General features: G+C 39.6%; 1 pseudogene; it reads left to right on the top strand.

Annotated features, from left to right (window-relative positions):
- Positions 1 to 15486: 15486 nt before the first annotated feature.
- Positions 15487 to 17179, top strand: LOC114210488 (DNA repair protein Ku70 pseudogene; annotated as a pseudogene).
- The last annotated feature ends 2854 nt before the right edge of the window (positions 17180 to 20033 follow it).

The following is a 20033-nucleotide window of genomic DNA, read 5'->3' on the forward strand; positions in this document are numbered from 1 at the left end:
TATGTAACCTTTTGATTTCCAGTCTCATCATCTTGAAACCTGTCTTATACTATTATTGGAAGGCTCATAACATAATATATGCAAATGTACCTAGAACAGAATAGACTACATTTTTTGAGGTAGTTTTTCCTCATCACTTTGTAGAGATGAGTTTCAGAACTGAGGGTTTTAGGCAGTCAGGATCCAATCAGAAGAGCAGAAACCACTCTATATATTTCAAACAAAAGTATTTTATTTATTTATTTATTTTACTTGCTCTTTTATACTCTTTCTTTATTTTAAATTTTTTATTATGTTAATCACCATACATTATTAGTTTTTGATGTAGTGTTCCATGATTCATTGTTTCTGCATAACACCCAGTGCTCCATGCAGAACATGCCCTCTTTAATACCCATCACCAGGCTAACCTATCCCCCCACCCCCTCCCCTCTAGAACCCTCAGTTTGTTTTTCAGAGTCCATCGTCTCTCATGGTTCATCTCCTCCTCAGACTCCCCCCCTTCATTCTTTCCCTCCTGCTATCTTCTTCTTTTTTTTTTTTTAACTTATATTGCATTATTTGTTTCAGAGGTACAGATCTGTGATTCAACAGTCTTGCACAATTCACAGCGCTCAACATAGCACATACCCTCCCCAATGTCTATCACCCAGCCACCCCATCCCTCCCACACCTCTGCCACTCCAGCAAACCTCAGTTTGTTTCCTGAGATTAAGAATTCCTCATATCGAGACGATGGACTCTGAAAAACAAACTGAGGGTTCTAGAGGGGAGGGGGTTGGGGGGATGGGTTAGCCTGGTGATGGCTACTAAAGGGGGCATGTTCTGCGTGGAGCACTCGGTTTTATGCACAAACAATGAATCATGGAACACTATATCAAAAACTAATGATGTAATGTATGCTGATTAACATAACAATAAAAAATTTAAAAAAAAGAATTCCTCATATCAGTGAGGTCATATGATACACGTCTTTCTCTGATTGACTTATTTCACTCAGCATAATACCCTCCAGTTCCATCCACGTCATTGCAAATGGCAAGATTTCATTCCTTTTGATGGCTGCATAATATTCCATTGTATATATATACCACTTCTTCTTTATCCATTCACCTTTTGCTGGATATCTTGGCTCTCTCCACAGTTTGGCTATTGTGGACATTGTTGCTATAAACATCAAGGTGCACGTACCCCTTCGGATCCCTACATTTGTATCTTTGGGGTAAATACCCAGTGGTGCAAATGCTGGATCATATGGTAGCTCCATTTTCAACTTTTTGAGGAACTTCCATACTGTTTTTCAAAGTGGTTGCACCAGCTTGCATTCCCACCAACAGTGTAGGAGGGTTCCCCTTTCTCTGCATCCCCGCCAACATCTGTTGTTTCTGGACTTGTTAATTTTAGCCATTCTGACTGGTGTGAGGTGGTATCTCATTGAGGTTTTGATTTGGATTTCCCTGATGCCGAGCGATGTTGAGCACTTTCTCATGTGTCTGTTGGACATTTGGATGTCTTCTTTAGAAAAATGTTCATGTCTTTTGCCCACTTCTTGATTAGATCATTTGTTCTTTGGGTGTTGAGTTTAAGAATTTATTTATAGATTTTGCATACTAGCCCTTTATCTGATGTTATTTGCAAATATCTTCTCCCATTCTGCCGGTTGTCTTTTGGTTTTGTGGACTGTTTCTTTTGCTGTGCAAAAGCTTTTTATCTTGATGAACTCCCAGTAGTTCATTTTTGCCCTTGCTTCCCTTGCCTTTGGCTATGTTTCTAGGAAGAAGTTGCTGTGACTGAGGTCAAAGAGGTTGCTGCCTGTGTTCTCCTCAGAGATTTTGATGGATTCCTGTCTCACATTTAGGTCTTTCATCCATTTGAGTCTATTTTTGTGTGTGGTGTAAGGAAGTGGTCCAGTTGCATTCTTCTGCATGTGGCTGTCCAATTTTCCCAACACCATCTGTTGAAGAGACTGTCTTTTTTCCATTGGACATTCTTTCCTGCTTTGTCAAAGATTAGTTGACCATAGAGTTGAGGGTCCATTTCTGGGCTCTCGATTCTGTTCCATTGACCTATGTGTCTGTTTTTGTGCCAGTACCATACTGTCTTGATGATGACAGCTTTGTAATAGAGCTGGAAGTCTGGAATTGTGATGTCGCCAGCTTTGCCTTTCTTTTTCAACATTCCTCTGGCTATTCGGGGTCTTTTCTGGTTCCATACAAATTTTAGGATTATTTGTTCCATTTCGTTGAAAAAAGTGGATGGTATTTTGATGGGGATTGCATTAAAAGTGTAGATTACTCTAGGTAGCCTTGACATCTTCACCATATTTGCTCTTCCAATCCATGAGCATGGGACCTTTTTCCATTCCTTTGTGTCTTCCTCAATTCCTTTAATGATTATTTTATAGTTTTCTAGGTACAGATCCTTTGCCTCTTTGGTTAGATTAATTCCTAGGTATCTTATGGTTTGGGGTGCAATTGTAAATGGGATCAACTCCTTAATTTCTCTTTGTTCTGTCTTATTGTTGGTGTAGAGGATGGCACTGTTTTTTGTGCATTGATTTTATATCCTGCCCCTTTACTGAATTCCTGTATGAGTTCTAGCAGTGGTGGGGTGGAGTCTTTTGGGTTTTCCACATAAAGTATCATATCATCTGCAAAGAGTGAGAGTTTGACTTCTTCCTTGCCGATTGGGACGGCTTTTATTTCTTTTTGTTGTCTGATTGAGTGGCTAGAACTTCTAATACTATGTTGAATAGCAGTGGTGATAGGGGACATCCCTGCCATGTTCCTGACCTTAGGGGGAAAGCGCTCAGTTTTTCGCCATTGAGAATGATATTCGTTGTGGGATTTTCATAGATGGCTTTTATGATATTGAGGTATGTACCCTCTCTCCCTATACTCTGAAGAGTTTTGATCAAGAAAGGATGCTGTACTTTGTCAAATGCTTTTTCTGCATCTATTGAGAGGATCCTATGACTCTTGTTCTTTCTTTCGTTAATGTATTGTATCACGTTGATTGATTTGTGGATGTTGAACCAACCTTGCAGCCCAGGGATAAATCCCACGTGGTCGTGGTGAATAATCCTTTTAATGTACTGTTGGATCATTTTGGCTAGTATTTTGGTGAGAATTTTTGCCTCCATGTTCATCAAGGATATTGGTCTGTAATTCTCCTTTTTGATGGGGTTTTTGTCTGGTTTGGGGATCAAGGTAATGGTGGTCTCATAGAACGAGTTTGGAAGTTTTCCTCCCATTTCTATTTTTTGGAACAGTTTCAGAAGAATAGGTATTAATTCTTCTTGAAATGTTTGGTAGAATTCCCCTGGTAAGCCATCTGGCCCTGGGCTTTTGTTTGTTGGGAGATTTTTGATGACTGCTTCAATTTCCTTAGTGGTTATAGGTCTGTTCAGGTTTTCTATTTCTTCCTGGTTCAATTTTAGTAGTTGATACATCTCTAGGAATGCATCCATTTCTTCCAGGTTATCTAATTTGCTGGCATAGAGTTGCTCAGAATGTGTTCTTATAATTGTTTGTATTTCTTTGGTGTTGGTTGTGATCTCTCTTCTTTCATTCATGATTTTGTTGATTTGTGTCTTTCTCTTTTCTGTTTGAGAAGCCTGGCCAGGGGTTTATCAATCTTGTTAATTCTTTCAAAGAACCAGCTCCTAGTTTTGTTGATCTGTTCTACTGTTCTTTTGGTTTCTATTTCATTGATTTCTGCTCTGATCTTTATTATTTCTCTTCTCCTGCTGGGATTAGGCTTTATTTGCTGTTTTTTTCTCCAGCTCCTTTAGGTGTAGAGTTAGGTTGTGTATTTGAGCCTTTTCTTGTTTCTTTAGAAAGGTTTATATTGCTATACTTTCCTCTCAGGACTGTCTTTGCTGCATCCCAATGATTTTCAACAGTTGTGTTTTTATTTTCATTGGTTTCCATGAATTTTTTTAATTCTTCTCTAATTTCCTGGTTGACCCATTCATTCTTTAGTAGGATGCTCTTTAGCTTCCATGGTATTTGAGTTTTTTCCAGCTTTCCTTTTGTGATTGAGTTCTAGTTTCAAAGCATTGTGGTCTGAAAATATGCAGGAATGATCCCAATCTTTTGGTGATTGGTACAAATCACAGACCTGATTTGTGACCTAGGATGTGATCAATTCTGGAGAATGTTCCATGGGCACTAGAGATGAATGTGTACTCCATTGCTTTGGGATGGAATGTTCTGAATATATCTATGAAGTCCATTTGGTCCAGTGTGTCATTTAAAGTCTTTATTTCCTTGTTGATCTTTTGCTTAGATGATCTGTCCATTTCAGTCAAGGGGGTGTTAAAGTCCCCCACTATTATTGTATTGTTGTCAATGTGTTTCTTTGCTTTTGTTATTAATTGCCTTATATAATTGGCTGCTCCCATGTTAGGGGCATAGATATTTACAATTGTTAGATCTTCTTGTTGTATAGACCCTTTAAGTAGGATATAGTGTTCTTCTTCATCTCTTATTACAGTCTTTGTTTTAAAATCTAATTTGTCTGATATAAGGATTGCCACCCCAGCTTTCTTTTGGTGTGCATTAGCATGGTAAATGGTTTTCCACCCCCTCACTTTCAATCTGGGGGTGTCTTTGGGTCTAAAATGAGTCTCTTGCAGACAGCATATTGATGGGTCTTGTTTTTTTAATCCAATCCGATAGACTGTGTCTTTTGATTGAGGCATTTAGCCCATTTACATTCAGGGTAACTATTGAAAGATATGAATTTAGTGCCATTGTATTGCCTGTAAGGTGACTGTTACTCTATATTGTTTGTGTTCCTTTCTGATCTATGCTGCTTTTAGGCTCTCTCTTTGCTTAGAGGACCTCTTTCAATATTTCTTGTAGGGCTGGTTTCGTGTTTGCAAATTCCTTTAGTTTTTGTTTGTCCTGGAAGCTTTTTATCTCTCATTCTATTTTCAATGACAGCCTAGCTGGATATAGTGTTCTTGGCTGCATATTTTTCTCATTTAGTGCTCTGAAGATCTCATGCCAGTCCTTTCTGGCCTGCCAGGTCTCTGTGGATAGGTCTGTTGCCAATCTAATGTTTCTACCATTTTAGGTTACATATCTCTTCTCCCGAGCTGCTTTCAGGATTTTTTGTTTGTCTCTGAGACTCGTAAGGTTTACTATTAGATGTCGGGGTGTTGACCTATTTTTATTGATTTTGAGAGGGGTTCTCTGTGCCTGTGGGATTTTGATGCCTGTTTCCTTCTCCACATTAGGGAAGTTCTCTGCTATAATTTGCTCCAATATACCTTCTGCCCCTCTCTCTCTTTGTTCTTCTTCTGGGATCCCAATTATTCTAATGTTGTTTCGTCTTATCATATCGCTTATCTCTCGAATTCTGCCCTCGTGATCCTGTAGTTGTTTATCTCTTTTTCTCAGCCTCTTTATTTTCCATCATTTGGTCTTCTATATCACTGATTCTCTCTTCTGCCTCATTTATCCTAGCAGTTAGTGCCCCCATTTTTTATTGCACCTCATTAATAGCCTTTTTGATTTCAACTTGGTTAGATTTTAGTGCTTTTATTTCTCCAGAAAGGGTTTCTCTAATAACTTCCATGCTTTTTTCAAGCCCAGCTAGAATCTTTAAAGTCATGTTTCTGAACTCTACGTCCGACATCGTACTAATGTCCGTATTGAGTAGGTCCCTAGCAGACGGTACTACCTCTTGTTTTTTTTTGCTGAGGTGATTTTTTTCATCTTGTCATTTTGTCCAGAGGAGAATGGATGAATGAGAGAACAAAATACTAACAGGTTAACAACGTCCCCAGCAAATATACTCTATACAAATCAGAAAAGACCTGAAACCAGGGGGAAAGAAAGGGAAAGGAAGAAAAAAGAGAGAGGAAAAAAAAAAGAAAGAAAAAGATAAAAACAAACAAAAGCAGAACAAAACAAAAAAAACAGAATATGATCAAATATGAACAGGCTAGTGCATAGATCGGTGCCACACACTAGATTTAGGGCATATTTTGGTCTGTTAGAAGAAAGTGCCTCCTAAAATTTTAAAGGAAGAAAGACTTACATATGTACAAAATAAGGGTTGATACAATGAAGGGATGGAAGATGACTGTAAAGATGAAAATTATAAAAGATTTTATAAAAGGAATTGATAAGATAATAAGTTGTTTGAAAAAAGAAAGAAGAAGATTTAAAAAAAGAAAAGAAAAGAAAAAAGAAAAAGGGAGAATGTGGTCAGGCCGGAGACTAGAACAAAGCCATACACTAGTGATTTAGGGTGTATTTTGATCTGTTAGAAGAAACTGTATCTCAAAATTTTAAAGAGATATCAACTTATATATATATATGCCAAAAATAAGGGTAACTACTATGAAGGGATAAAATATGACTCAAAAAATGAAAAATAAAAAATGTTATTTTAAAAAAGGGATTGATAAGATGTTGGTTGAAAAAGGGAAAAAGAAAAATCCAAAAAAAAACCAGTTTAAAAATTAACTTTGAAAAACTAATGAATCATGGTAAAAAAGCCATGAATTCTATGTGCAGTATTCCCCTAGCGCTGGAGTTATCCCGTTCTCCTTGATCGGTAAACTTGGTCTTGGCTTGCTGGCTGTTCATGCTGATCTTCTGGGGGAGGGGCCTGTTGCCGTGGTTCCCAAATGTCTTTGCTGGAGGCGGAATTGCCCCACCCTTGCCGTCCGGTCTAAGCAAGCTGCTCGGGTTTGCTCTTGGGAGCTTTTGTTCCCTGCAAGCTTTTGGTACAGCTTTGGAGGACCAGAGTGAAAATGGTGGCCTCCCAATCTCCCCCCAGAGGAGCTGAGAACTCAGGACCCCGCTCCTCAGTGCACCCCCAGAGAAAAGCAGTCGCTCCCGTGTCCCCGGTCTCTGGCCGCACTCCGTGCTCACCCGGCCTGTGACCGAGCGTTTCTATCTCTGGCACCCGACCCCGTGTGGAGTCTCCAAACCCAGCAGATTCCTGCGGTGCGCTCCCGCACCGCTCCTCCTGTGGGAGGAAGGGGAGTCTCCCCGGCTCTGCCGCTTGTTGGGTCCCTGCTGGAGGAACAGTGGCCCGACTGGGCCGCGGATCACAGTTTATGGCAACCCCGAGCTGAGAGCCCGCGCCTCAGCTCCGTCTCTGCAGCCGGGTTCCCCGCTCCGATCCCTGGGAGCTCTGCCGCACTCAGGCACCCCCGGTCTTTCTGTGACCCCGAGGGTCCTGAGACCACACTGTCCCACGAGGGTTCCACCCCCCACTTAGCCATTGGAGCGACGTCCCTCAGCGGAGCCGACTTCTAAAAGTTCTGATTTTGTGCTCTGCAGCTCTATCACTTGCCAGAAGCGGCCAACAGAGACCCCCTCCCCCGCCGTCTATCCTCCCGAATATCGCCTCGGATTCACTTCTCCGCACGTCCTACCTTCCAGAAAGTGGTCGCTTTTCTGTTCAGAGTTGTTGCTATTCTTCTCTTCGATCTCCTGTTGAGTTCGTAGGTTTTCAGAATGGTTTGATCCCTATTCAGCTGAATTCCTGAGACCAGACGAAATCCAGGTCTCCTACTCCTCCGCCATCTTGCTCTGCCTCCTCTAAAAATGTTTTTTTTTTTTTTTTATAAAGGGATTGATAAGATGTTGGTTGAAAAGGGGTAAAAGAAAAATTAAAAAAAAAAGACAGTTAAAAAAAATTAACTTTGAAAGACTAAAGAATCACGGGAAAAAAGCCATGGATTCTATGCGCAGTATTCCCCTAGATCTGGAGTTCTGCCATTCTCATTGATTGGTAAACTGGGTCTTGGCTGGTTGTTCTTGCTGATCTTCTGTGGGAGGGGCCTGTTGCCGTGGTTCCCAAATGTCTTTGCCAGAGGCAGAATTGCCCTGCCCTTCCCAGGTCAGGGCTAAGTAATCTGCTTGGGTTTGCTCTCAGGAGCTCTTGTTCCCTGCAAGCTTTCGGTACAGCTCTGGAGGATGAGAGTGAAGATGGCGGCCTCCCAATCTCTGCCCCAGAGGAGCTGAGAACTTGGGGCCTCACTCCTCAGTGTGCCCCCAGAGAAAAGCAGTAAGTCACTCTGTCTCCCCAGTCTCCAGCTGCACTCCATGCTCACCCGGCCTGTGACAGAGTGTTTCTATGTCTGGCACCCGACCCCGTGTAGTCTCCAAACCCAGCAGATCCCTGTGGTGCACTCCCACACCACTCCTCCTGGGGGAGGAAGGGGAGTCTCCCCAGATCTGCCGCTTGTTGGGTCCCTGCTGGAGGAGCGTGGCCCGACTGTGCCGGGGATCATGGTTTATGGCAACCCTGAGCTTGAGAGCCCATTCCTCGGTTCCATCTCTGCAGCTGACTTCCCCGCTCTGATACCTGGGAGCTCTGCCACACTCAGGCACCCCGGTCTTTCTGTGACCCCGAGGGTCCTGAGACCACACTGTCCCATGAGGGTTCCATGCCCTGCTTAGCCACTGGAGTGACATCCCTCAGCGGAGCCGACTTCCAGAAGTTCCGATTTTGTGCTCCAGGGCTCTATCACTTGCTAGAAGCAGCCAACGGAGGCCCCCTCCCCCGCTGTCTATCCTCCTGAATATCTCCTCGGATTCACTTCTTCGCACATCCTACCTTCCAGAAAGTGGTCCCTTTTCTGTTCAGAGAGTTGTTGCTATTCTTTTCTTTGATTTCCTGTTGTGTTCTTATGAGTTCAGAATGGTTTGATCCCTATTCAGCTGAATTCCTGAGACCAGACGAAATCCAGGTCTCCTACTCCTCCACCATCTTGCTCCGCCCCCTCAAACAAAAGTATTTTAATGCAAAAAATTTTTTACACACGTGGTGAAAGAATTAAGAAACCAAAAAGAAAAGTGAGGAAATCCAGAGATGAGCAAAAACAGAAAATCAATGCTACCCCTAGGAATGAAGGCTCATATATAAGGTATAGTGTTACCGGAGTCCAGGTCCCAGAGTGCCTAGACCAAGCTACCACTGTGGTATGTCTTCCTGGCAGAAGCTAAGATTGTAGAGAAAGCTCCTGGAGGAGGGGAGGTATAGGAGAGACACAATCCTGGCCAGATACATCATATGAAATAAAGAGAGAAGAGACAGGATGTCCTGGATTTTCCCTTCCACCGACCCTTCAATCTTCTACCTGTCCTGCCTACTGGCCAAGCCCACCATGAAGCAAGAGGGCAAGAGAGTCTAGGGTTTATAGTTTTCTGGGACTTGAAGTAAGAAAAGAAGGAAGAATGAATCTGAGTGGGAAAAAAAAAAGCTCAGCTCAGTGTCCAAATAACCCATGGTGTTTTTCCAGCAGATAGAGGTCTTTCTTTCTTCCTATTCCCTTTCAGCACAAAACAACCAACTCCCTCTGCCCAGCATGGTTGTTGATATTTCCTGAGCAAGGCTATTGGTGGTTTCATAAAATGATTAAAACCTCATATGGTCCTGTTCAAAGAGTCTGAAAGAAGTCAAGCAGTAGGTAAGGCCTGAGCTTTCCTCCTGGATGTAGAGAATCTGAACTCCCTGGAGAGTCACAGAGTCTACAAAATTCTTGTACGCATTTAAAATGAATGGTCCAGTAGTTATACTACCACTTTGATTCCAAGTTTTAGATTTTTATGAACCAAAATGAATTTCATTTATTTTTTACTATCTCAATTTATGCAATACGTATGTGCCCTACAGAGTTCAGTTAAATTTAACTGTGATAAATCAAATAATATTCAGTGCATTAAAAGTATTTGAAATTTCAAGGAATTTCACAGCAAATTATCTTGTCAGCCTAAGAATCTTTTGCTATGAAAATAATAATTTCCTAGTGAATGTGTTTTATAAGTTCTGATTTTTCACATATTGGCTTTCCTTTAATGAATGACAATTCTATTTATCAGCCCTCTGACATTAGCTATTCTATAAGATAAGTGTGTTAAATGCCACAAAAGAGGTACCAACAAAATATTGTGAGAACACAGATAAGGAGAGGGAAGGAGAAATTAATTCTCATTAGAAGAGATAGATTCACAAAGAAAGTAGCATTTGGCTCACACTTTAAGAATTGATAGATTTTTGATAAACAGAGAACGAGCAAAGAGCATGTCAGTGGGAAAACGCAAGGTGTTTTGAATAAATGACATAGTAGTATCTGAAGGGAAATTACCAGAATCACATTAGGTAAAATATGACTTAAACACTGGGTGTGGTCAGATTATGAAGGATCATGGATGTCAAGCTGACATATTTGCACTTTAGTTAATAAACAGTAGAGACTTATTAAAGGTGTTTTTTCTTTTAACAGCAGAGTGATATGATGGGAATTCAACAAATTGATGATTGTTTTTATGTCTAAGAACATTTTTAGATGATTTGGGGAAATCAGTTTTGCTCTAGAAAATGATAGATACCACGAGCCATTTATATATGTAGTTGTAGTATGAGAGTACATATATAAAAAAACACAGGGTTTCTGGATTTCCAAATTAATTATCCTGCTTCAATTACATTTACTGTGTATCTCACCTTTTTCTAGAAAATAAATGGGAGCTTTTTAAGTTAAACTGGAAATTATCCTAAATATACCATCCACTAATATCTCAGTTAAAGATACAGAATTAGTGATCTCAAATAAAACTGTTAACTGAAATCTACAATAACTTCACCAAATCTTATTCAGAGATTCCTTGATTTCTCTAGAAAGTCAAAAGATAAATGTATTCACATCTATAGTCTCATATCTAATTTGAACCATATTCTTAAAAGCAAACAGTTTAAACCAGAATTTGAATTTGCATCATCCAAAAGTATTACATTTTCACCTAACCTGAAAAAAAATATTTCTTTATGTCTAGGGCTCTGTTTAGAACACTTAATTAAAAGTCAATAAATTGGGATGCCTGGGTGGTGCAATCCCTTAAGCGGCTGACTCTTGGTTTCAGTTCAGGTTGGGATCTCAAGGTCATGAGATTGAGTACCATGTCGGGCTCCAGGGTCCACTCAGGGATTTTGCTTGAGATTCTCTCTCCCTCTCCCTCTGCCCCTGCCCCCACTCATGTTCTCTCTCTTTCTCTGTCTCTCAAATAAATAAATACATCTGTAAGAAAAAAGTCAATAATTTAAATAAGAACCAAAGACCAAAACGTGTTATAGAACACAAATTACATTGTATACAAAATGAAATGGCTGGTTGTTTCTATTTTATAAAGTTTCAGAGACAAGATGAGCCTCTTGAATCACTGGTACCAATATCTCATCTCTCCACTGGGGAAACTGGGAATGAAGAAGTAAAATGGCTTATTGAGGATCACATGACTAATTAATGATAGATCCAGACCTAGATACTCATCCCACTTCACTTAAATTCTTTTCCCATAGTTAGGTTACCAAAGCATTTATTAACACCTTGGCATTGGCCATCCCAGTTGAAGAGCTGATGTGTGATGAGGTCAATAGGGAAAAGGGAAGGGAAGGATTTTAACTGCCTTACAAAAAGATGAAATCTATTGGTCATTTAAAGATCAAACCCAGAAACTAAATCTCCTTGACTTTTTTTGGAATTTATAGTGTGAGTAGTTGTGCGCGGCTGACTCATGGGTTAAACCCTTCACAGTCTGAAGAGAGTATGTTCAAACAAAGCAAACAGCTCAAAGTAAATGCTAAGCCCGGTGAAGACGTCACAGTCTCGGTTTCAGCCCAAATCCAGTGACAGCAGATACATAATGCATGACCAACAAGATTTCTTTTTGCTCTTCTGTCTTGGCTGTTGCACAAGCACAAACCCCAATGGAACCAAGTAATCAAATACAGATTTGGAGTCATTAAATCTTCAAGGGGAAAGTTTTTTAAACATTTGGTTTGAGCAGTGCCCACAAGCTGGAGAAGCAACATGAGAAAAATCAATTAGAAATGGGAAGTTGGCTGGGATAATATGAGAAATTATTGTAAATTTTTATTATGACCTTGAATTTTACTCCTGCTATCCTATAAATGGGAGAGTTTAGAAAGGAATTTTCTGTCCACATTATTTCCTAGGTTCTCTCTGAAAAGCGAAACTGGCAAAAAGGCATCTTGAACTTTGTCACTATTTCCTAGTTAGTGGGAAAGTCCTTCAATGTCTCTGAGTCTCCATTCCTTATCTGCAAAATGGGAATAATGATACAAAACCTTCTGCATTCTCATAAGAGCTGAATAAGATTTTACAGAAAACTGCTTTGTAACTAATAACGAACTAAACAAATGTAAGGTTTTATTGCTATTGTATTCTAAGACAGAGGCTCTTAAAATGAAGGAAAATATCTGTCCCTACCTCCCCTTGAAATACATTGTATGGGTGACATTTTTGCATTGTTCATTTTCTGAAGAATGTGTCCATAGCTATGGATCTAAAGAATGGGTTCAAAAGAAAGTGGGAGAAACCAACTCAAGCTAGCTTAAGTGTACAACTCCCCCCTCCCCCCAAAAAAAGAAACTGGAGGAGGAAGGTGTTGGAAACAATTTATAGACTTGTGTAACTGGGCATTTGAGGGATAAAGGTGGTTGGATTTATTATTTTAATAGTATCAGCTCATTGGCCCTCTCTCTCTCTTTCCCTATCTCTCTCTGAACCCATTTCCTTTTTGTATCTCTTTATGTGATTATCTCATTGTTTCTTGTTAGAGTCATGTCTTCTGTCTTCTCCACACATTGGGAAGATGAAGCAACACTGGATCTACAGCCTACAGAAAAATAAAGATGCAATTCTCAAAGTTCAATTCATCAAATTATTTGGAAAGACTATGATTGGTCCTTCATGTGACTCATGTCTATCTCTTGAACCAATTACTGGCTCCAGAGAATTGTAATATTATGATGAGCTTAGAATGGGCCATATGCTTCCTTTTCTCCCACTAGGACCATATGGAATTAAGGAGAAGATTCCCAAATGAAAGGATAATGGGCAGGCAAATCAAAGAATGTCTACTACAGTAACTTTTATCAGATTCTCAAAGGAATCCACAATTACAAAACATTTAAAGACTAGTTCTATAAAATCACACCAAGAAATGCATCTTATTAGGGACTCATGGAATTAAAGAAACTGAAGGATCTTGGACAGTATTACATCATTACTCTTATTTTTTAAATGGGAACATTGAGGCTAAGAAAGGAAAATATCAACAAAGCAGCATAAGAAGTAGAGAAAGATCTTGAAACCTGATTCTTGGTGCAGAGGTCCTTCCACCTTAGTGACCTGATTAGAAACTATAAAGGACAATCCCAACATTTTGATAAGATAATGCTTATAAAGTATCCAGCATAATTACATGAAAATGGGCAAAACAAAATACATGCCATTTTCATTCTTCTCCACCTCCACCCCAGTTTATCATAAACTCAACTGATCATAAGAGTTTTCAATCTGCAGTGTTCAAATGTTGGTGGTTTATTTATTCACTCGGGACTTTTAGCCAAATTTTCAGAGATAATATTTAGTTATGCAGGTTCCTTCTAATATTTTAAGTGACTCAACCATGTGCTTTTTGTGTGAGCTCCCTCAAACATGTAGATCAGGAAATAAGGAAAACCTAGAGATATGGGATAGTATACATGAAAGGCAAAAAGCAAGGCAAAGCCCAAGCAAAAAGTCCTGGGCATCAGCCACAAAAGGTGCATTTGCCTGGCATTTCCCTTTCCTTGCATGTCTGCCAGTTAGTGCGAGGTAGACCTGCCTAGGTTTAAAGCACAAAATCAAGTACAAATACATGCTGGTTGTGTCTAGGCATAATGAGATAACATTCAAGGTTTCTCACTTGCTGTAATAGGGGAGCTGGAGGTGAAAACTCCCAAAATAAAACACCTTGCCCTTGACCTTGCTAATGTTGTGAATTAGAATCCTGACACCCCTTAGTACTCAGGGAAATTTTTTCTCATCCCATTTCAAATTGCATCACTTGGAGAAGCCTGGGAGATTTCAGGACCTTAATGAGTTAAGAAAATTTTTCGAAGCAGAGGTTACCATCAGTAGCTTCTTTCTCTCAGCTTGTAATATTAATAACAATATTGTCAGATGCCAAAGAAGAAGGCATGTGGTGCTTGGCTCATGGGCCAGCCAGCAGGGACTTGTTGAAATCCAGCTCCATTTTGTAAGCCAAATGAAAAGCCACATGGCAGCCTCAGTCGGGATTAGAGTAACTGCTGAGCTATCACCTGAAATCCACCCTCCCACACATTTGATTTAAAACAATCACTACATATTTGCTATGGACTTTCCTTTCATTATAGTCCAACCCTGATATTTAATCAGTCTCCACTCTTTTTTGTTTGAACAAGTTGATGCTAAACCATCAAAAAAGAAAAAAAAAAAAGTCCAAGAAATGGCATCACTACCATATTATCCCCTTTCTGTGAACACATTCATAATGCATTATGGTTTTGATAGAAAGGTTGTGTTTATGATTAAAATTAATAAAGAATTAAAGCTGTATTTGTGGTGATGGCCTCCTTTAATCAGTTGGGCCAGCAAATTGAAAGCTGGGGGATGGGCAATGAACTGTGATGAATTAGCAATATATATTAGATTCACTAATCATTATATAAGAGAAGGTTTCAGAGTCTGTTTCTTCTTTAGTTAGCACCTCATACTGATACAGCATTATATTTACTAAAAGAATGGGTTTATCACCTTTATGAAGAGTAGTTAGTAATCATGAATGAAGTCCAGGAGGAAAAAATATCAGTCAGGGTATTGTGCCTTCCATGTGGTCAGGGACTTCTGAGGCCATTGTACTCTGGTTGTTATTAATTTTTTCCAGCTAATGCATCTCATCATTGGTGCATCATCACTTCTAAAGAGTCCTCAATCCCATTTTCCAATATGTTGCAAGAGGATAATGAGAAACATGACAGAGAAAGAGATAATACTCAAAATATTTAACAACATATATTACAATTAGAGTGGATACCAGCCAGAAACAATCACTCTGCTATACCTCCTGTAACATCTGAACACAAGCTTTCCCTGTATAAATTTGAAAAACTGTCCCAAATGACATCAGAAAAGCTGGTTTGTGACACTTAAGAGTGCAGTCCTGCTAGAAAGACACAAGTACCAAAACCAACTCAAGAAAGAACCGATCTGAATAGGCCTATAACAAGCAGAGATTGAATTAGCAATTAAATAACTACCCACAAAGAAAAGCCAGACACAGATGACTTCACCACTAAGTTATATCCAACACTTAGACAATTAATACCAATACTTTGCAAACTCTTCCAAAAATGAAAGAAGAGGGAACATTTCTCATCTCATTTTATGAGGTCATTATTACCCTGACACCAAAACCAAAGACATCACAAGAAAGAAAATTACAGATTAATATCTCTTATGAATATGGATGTGAAAATCTTCAGCAAAATGCTAGCAAACCAAATCTAGCAATATAAAAATGAATTATACATCGTGACTAAGTGGGATTTAGGAATGAATGAAAATTTTGTTTAAAAATCCAAAAATAGGTCCAAATTGATCTCCCTTGTGCCTAAGTAAACAATATGTCAGGTTGGGAGTCTTATTACAAAAACGAGGGCGATGAAGAAGAACAAGAAGAGGGCCTTGAAGCAGGTGGAGAATATACACACTTGGGAAGAGATAGTTTAATTTTTTTGGTTGATGGTTCTAGGGCCACGTTTGAATCTCAGGGTGAAGTTGAACTGACTCCTTTTGACATGAGCATCCAGTGTATCCAGAATATATATACCAATAAGATCATAAGCAGCGATCAAGATCTCTTGGCAGTGGTGTTCTATGGTACTGAGAAGGATAAAAATTCAGTGAATTTTAAAAATATTTACATCTTACAAGAGTTGGATAATCCAGGTGCTAAACGAGTGCTTGAGCTTGACCAGTTTAAAGGGGAGCAGGGGAAAAAACATTTCCAAGACCTAATTGGCCATGGATCTGACTACCCACTACATGAAGTGCTATGGGTCTGTGCCAACCTCTTTAGCGATGTCCAGGTCAAGATGAGCCATAAGAGGATCATGCTGTTCACCAATGAAGATGACCCCTATGGCAATGACAGTGCTAAAGCCAGCCGGGCCAGGACCAAAGCTGGGGCTCTCCGTGACAGAGGTATCTTCCTGGACTTCATGCACCTGAGGAAATGTGGGGGCTTTGACATATCCTTGTTTTACCAAGATATCATCAGCACAGCCAAGGATGAGGACCTAGGGGTTCACTTTGAGGAATCCAGCAAATTGGAAGACCTGTTGAGGAAGGTTCGTGCCAAGGAGACCAAGAAGTGCGTGCTCTGCAGGTTGAAGCTTAAGCTTAGCAAAGATATAGCACTCACTGTCGGCATGTATAACATGGTCCAGAAGGCCGTCAAACCTCCTCCTGTGAGGCTTTATTGGGAAATCAATGAACCAGTGAAATCCAAGACCCAGACATTTAATGTAAATACGGGCAGTTTGCTTCTGCCTAGCGACACCAAGAGGTCTCAGAACTATGGGAGTCATCAGATTGTGCTAGAGAAAGAGCTGAAATGCTTTGATGAACCAGGTGTGATTCTCATCGGTTTCAAGCCCTTGATATTGCTGAAGAAGCACCATTACCTGAGGCCCTCCCTGTTCGTGTACCCCGAAGAGTCCCCGGTGAATGGGAGCTCAACCCTGTTCAGTGCTCTCCTCACCAAGTGTCTGGAGAAGGAGGTCATGGCAGTGTGCAGATACACCCCCTGTTGGAACATCCCTCCTTATTTTGTGGCCTTGTTGCCACAGGAAGAGGAGCTAGATGAGCAGAAAATTCAGGTGACTCCCCCAGGCTTTCAGCTTGTCTTCTTACCCTAAGCTGATGATAAACAGAAGGTGCCCTTTACCGAAAAAGTCGTGGCGAACCCAGAGCAGATAGACAAGAAGAAGGTTGTCGTTCAGAAGCTCCGTTTCAACTACAGAAGTGACAGCTTCGAGAACCCAGTGCTGCAGCAACACTTCAGGAACCTGGAGGCGCTGGCTTTGGATTTCATGGAGCCCGAGAAAGCGGTGGATCTGACACATGATGAAGGTTCTGGAAGCAAAAGGCCCAAGATGGAGTTATCTGAAGAGGATCTGAAGGCGCATGTGAGCAAGGGCACTCTGGGTAAGCTCACTGTGCCCATGCTGAAGGAAGCCTGCAGGGTATGGGCTGAGGGGTGGGTTGAAGAAGCAGGAGCTGCTGGACACGCTCACTAAGCACTTCCAGAACTGACCAGACAGCCAGCGCCCCCCGTTCTGCACTCTAGCCAGGCTGCCTGGTTTTGTTCTCATCAAGTTAAAACATGTTTCTCCTGAGCCAGGAAGAGTCTGCCTGATACAAGCCAAGGACTTTACATTTATGAGATGTTCTGTTGCTGTGGAGACAGCATAGCCCTCCCACTTTGCTGCGCTTTCCTGTCTGAATAAAGAGCCCTAACTTTGTACTAAAAAAAATAAAAATAAAAATAAATAAAAAATAAAAAAATAAAAATCCAAAAATAAATTAGTTCAATACATCCTATCAGTAGGATGAAGAACAAAAATCACATGATCATCTCAATATATGCAGAAAATTCATGTGTTAAAATCCAATATACTTTCATGATAGAAACAACAAACTAAGAATAAAAGTGAATTTCCTCAACTAGATAAAGGACACCTATGAAAAATCCACAGCTGGGCGCCTGGGTGGCTCAGTTGGTTAAGCGACTGCCTTCGGCTCAGGTCATGATCCTGGAGTCCCGGGATCGAGTCCTGCATCGGGCTCCCTGCTCAGCAGGGAGTCTGCTTCTCCCTCTGACCCTCCCCCTCTCATGCTCTCTCTCTATTTCTCATTCTCTCTCTCAAATAAATAAATAAAACTAAAAAAAAGAAAAATCCACAGCTAACATCATAATTAATGATGAAAGACTGGAAGATTTCCCCCCTAATATTAAGAATAAGACAGGGATGTCTGTTCTTACTACTTCAGTTCAACATTGCACTGAGATTGTAACCAAAGCAATTAGACAAGAGACAGAAATAAAAGTCATCCAGATTGAAAAGAAGTAAAACTATTTCTATTTACAGATGTTATAATATTATACATAGAAAATCCTAAGTAATACACTAAAAATCTATAAGAACTAAAAAGGAGTTCAGCAAGGTTGCATAATATAAGATCAATTTACAAAATCAATTCTATTTCTTTCACTTGCAATGTACAATCTGAAAATAAAATTAAGAAAACAACCATTAGGATCTATCTACATATGGAATTGGAAGGGATCTGGAAGAGCTAAAACACCCTTAAAAAACAAAGATACAGCAGAACTCACATTTCAAGACTGTGGGGTACTGGCACAAGGATAGATTTAGCTATGAAATAGAATTAAGATTCCAGAAATAAACACTGACATCTCTGATAGCCTAATTTTAGACAAGGGTTCTAAGTCCATCCAATGAGAAAAAAACAGTCTTTTTTACAAATTGTGCTGAGATAACTGGATAGACACATATAAAACAATGAAGTTGGGTTCTTTCCTCATGCGATATGCAAAAATTTATTCAAAATATGGATAAAGACCTAAGTGAAAGAGCTAAAACTGAAACTCTTAGAAGGAAACACAGGAGTAAATCTCCATGACTTTGGAGTCTTAGAAATGACACCAAAACTTAAGCAACAACAACAAACATAGATAAATAGGACTCTATCAAAATTTAAAACTTTTGTGTGTCACAGGACACCATCAAGAAAGTGAAAATATAAGGAAAAATATTTGCAAATCAAATCTGTTATAAAGATCTTACATACAAAATATATAAAGAACTCTTGCAACTCAGTAATAAAAAGACAATTCAACAAAAATTGGCAAGTAAGTTGAATAGTAGTTTCTCCAAGAGAGATACACAAATGGCTAATAAACGCCATGAAAAGAAGTTCAATGTCATTTGTCTTCGGGGGAATGCAAATCAAAACCACAACAAGATACCATTTCATACCCACTAGGATAGCTAGAATATTTTCTACATATATAATAATGGGGGGAAGCATTGCAAAGATATGGCTAATACAAATTATCAGAGGTAGATTTTAAAACTTCCCTTTGGTTTGGTCAATATTTTTATCCTTATATTTGATTATAAGTATTCTAGAAATTCTCAGCACTTGTTAAGAGTGAATCAGAACCTTAAAGGTTAACCCAAATTTCTGATATGTCTGCATTTAACATTAGGAAAAACAAGCTCCTTCACTCTTAATAATATCTTGTGAACAGCCTGTAGCTAACAGTCAGTGTGCAGACGTTCAAATTCCAGCAAGCCTCTCTAACTACTCATTGTCTCTGTGATCCCAGTAGATGTTCAGGAGACAGACTGTACCATTTTGCATTCCCACTGGCAATGAATAAGAGTTCTTGTCCATTATCCCCAGTATTTGATGTTGTTGGTGTTATGAATTCTGGCCATTCTAATGGGTATGCAATAATGGTTCACTGTTGTTTCAATGTCTAATTTCCTAATGACATATGGTGGTGAATATCTTTTCATATGCTTATTTACCATTGGTGTATCTTCTTTGGTGTGGTATCTGTTAAGTTCTTTGGCCCATTTTTAAGTCAGGTTGTTTGTTTACTTGTTGAGTTTTGAGATTTGTTTATATATTTTGGAAACAATCCTTTATCAGATACATCTTCTGCAAATATTTTCTTCCATTCTGTGATTTTTCCTTTTATTATTTTTTAAATTACTTATTTACTTTTTCACTTATTTATTTATTTTTCTAGCTTTATTGAAGTATAAGAAATAAAACTGTACATATTTAAAGAATTCAAAATTGGGGCCCCTGGGTGGCTCAGTCGGCTGGGTGTCAGACTCTTGATTTCTGCTCAGGTTCATGATCTCAGGGTTGTGAGATCGAGCCCTGCATTGGGCTGTGCATTCATCACAGAGTCTGCTTGGGATTCTCTCCCTTTGGCCCTTCCCCCGCTCGAGCGCATGCACTCTCTCTCTCTCTCTCTGCCCCTCTCTCTTTCTAAAACAAATAAATAAAATCTTTTTTTAAAAAGAATTAAAAATAATGATTTGATATATGTATGCATTGTGAAATG

Source organism: Eumetopias jubatus, unplaced genomic scaffold (assembly GCF_037043125.1).
Source record: "Eumetopias jubatus isolate StellerSeaLion01/CBP00866 unplaced genomic scaffold, mEumJub1_p1.0 scaffold_12, whole genome shotgun sequence".
Lineage (NCBI taxonomy): Eukaryota > Metazoa > Chordata > Mammalia > Carnivora > Otariidae > Eumetopias > Eumetopias jubatus.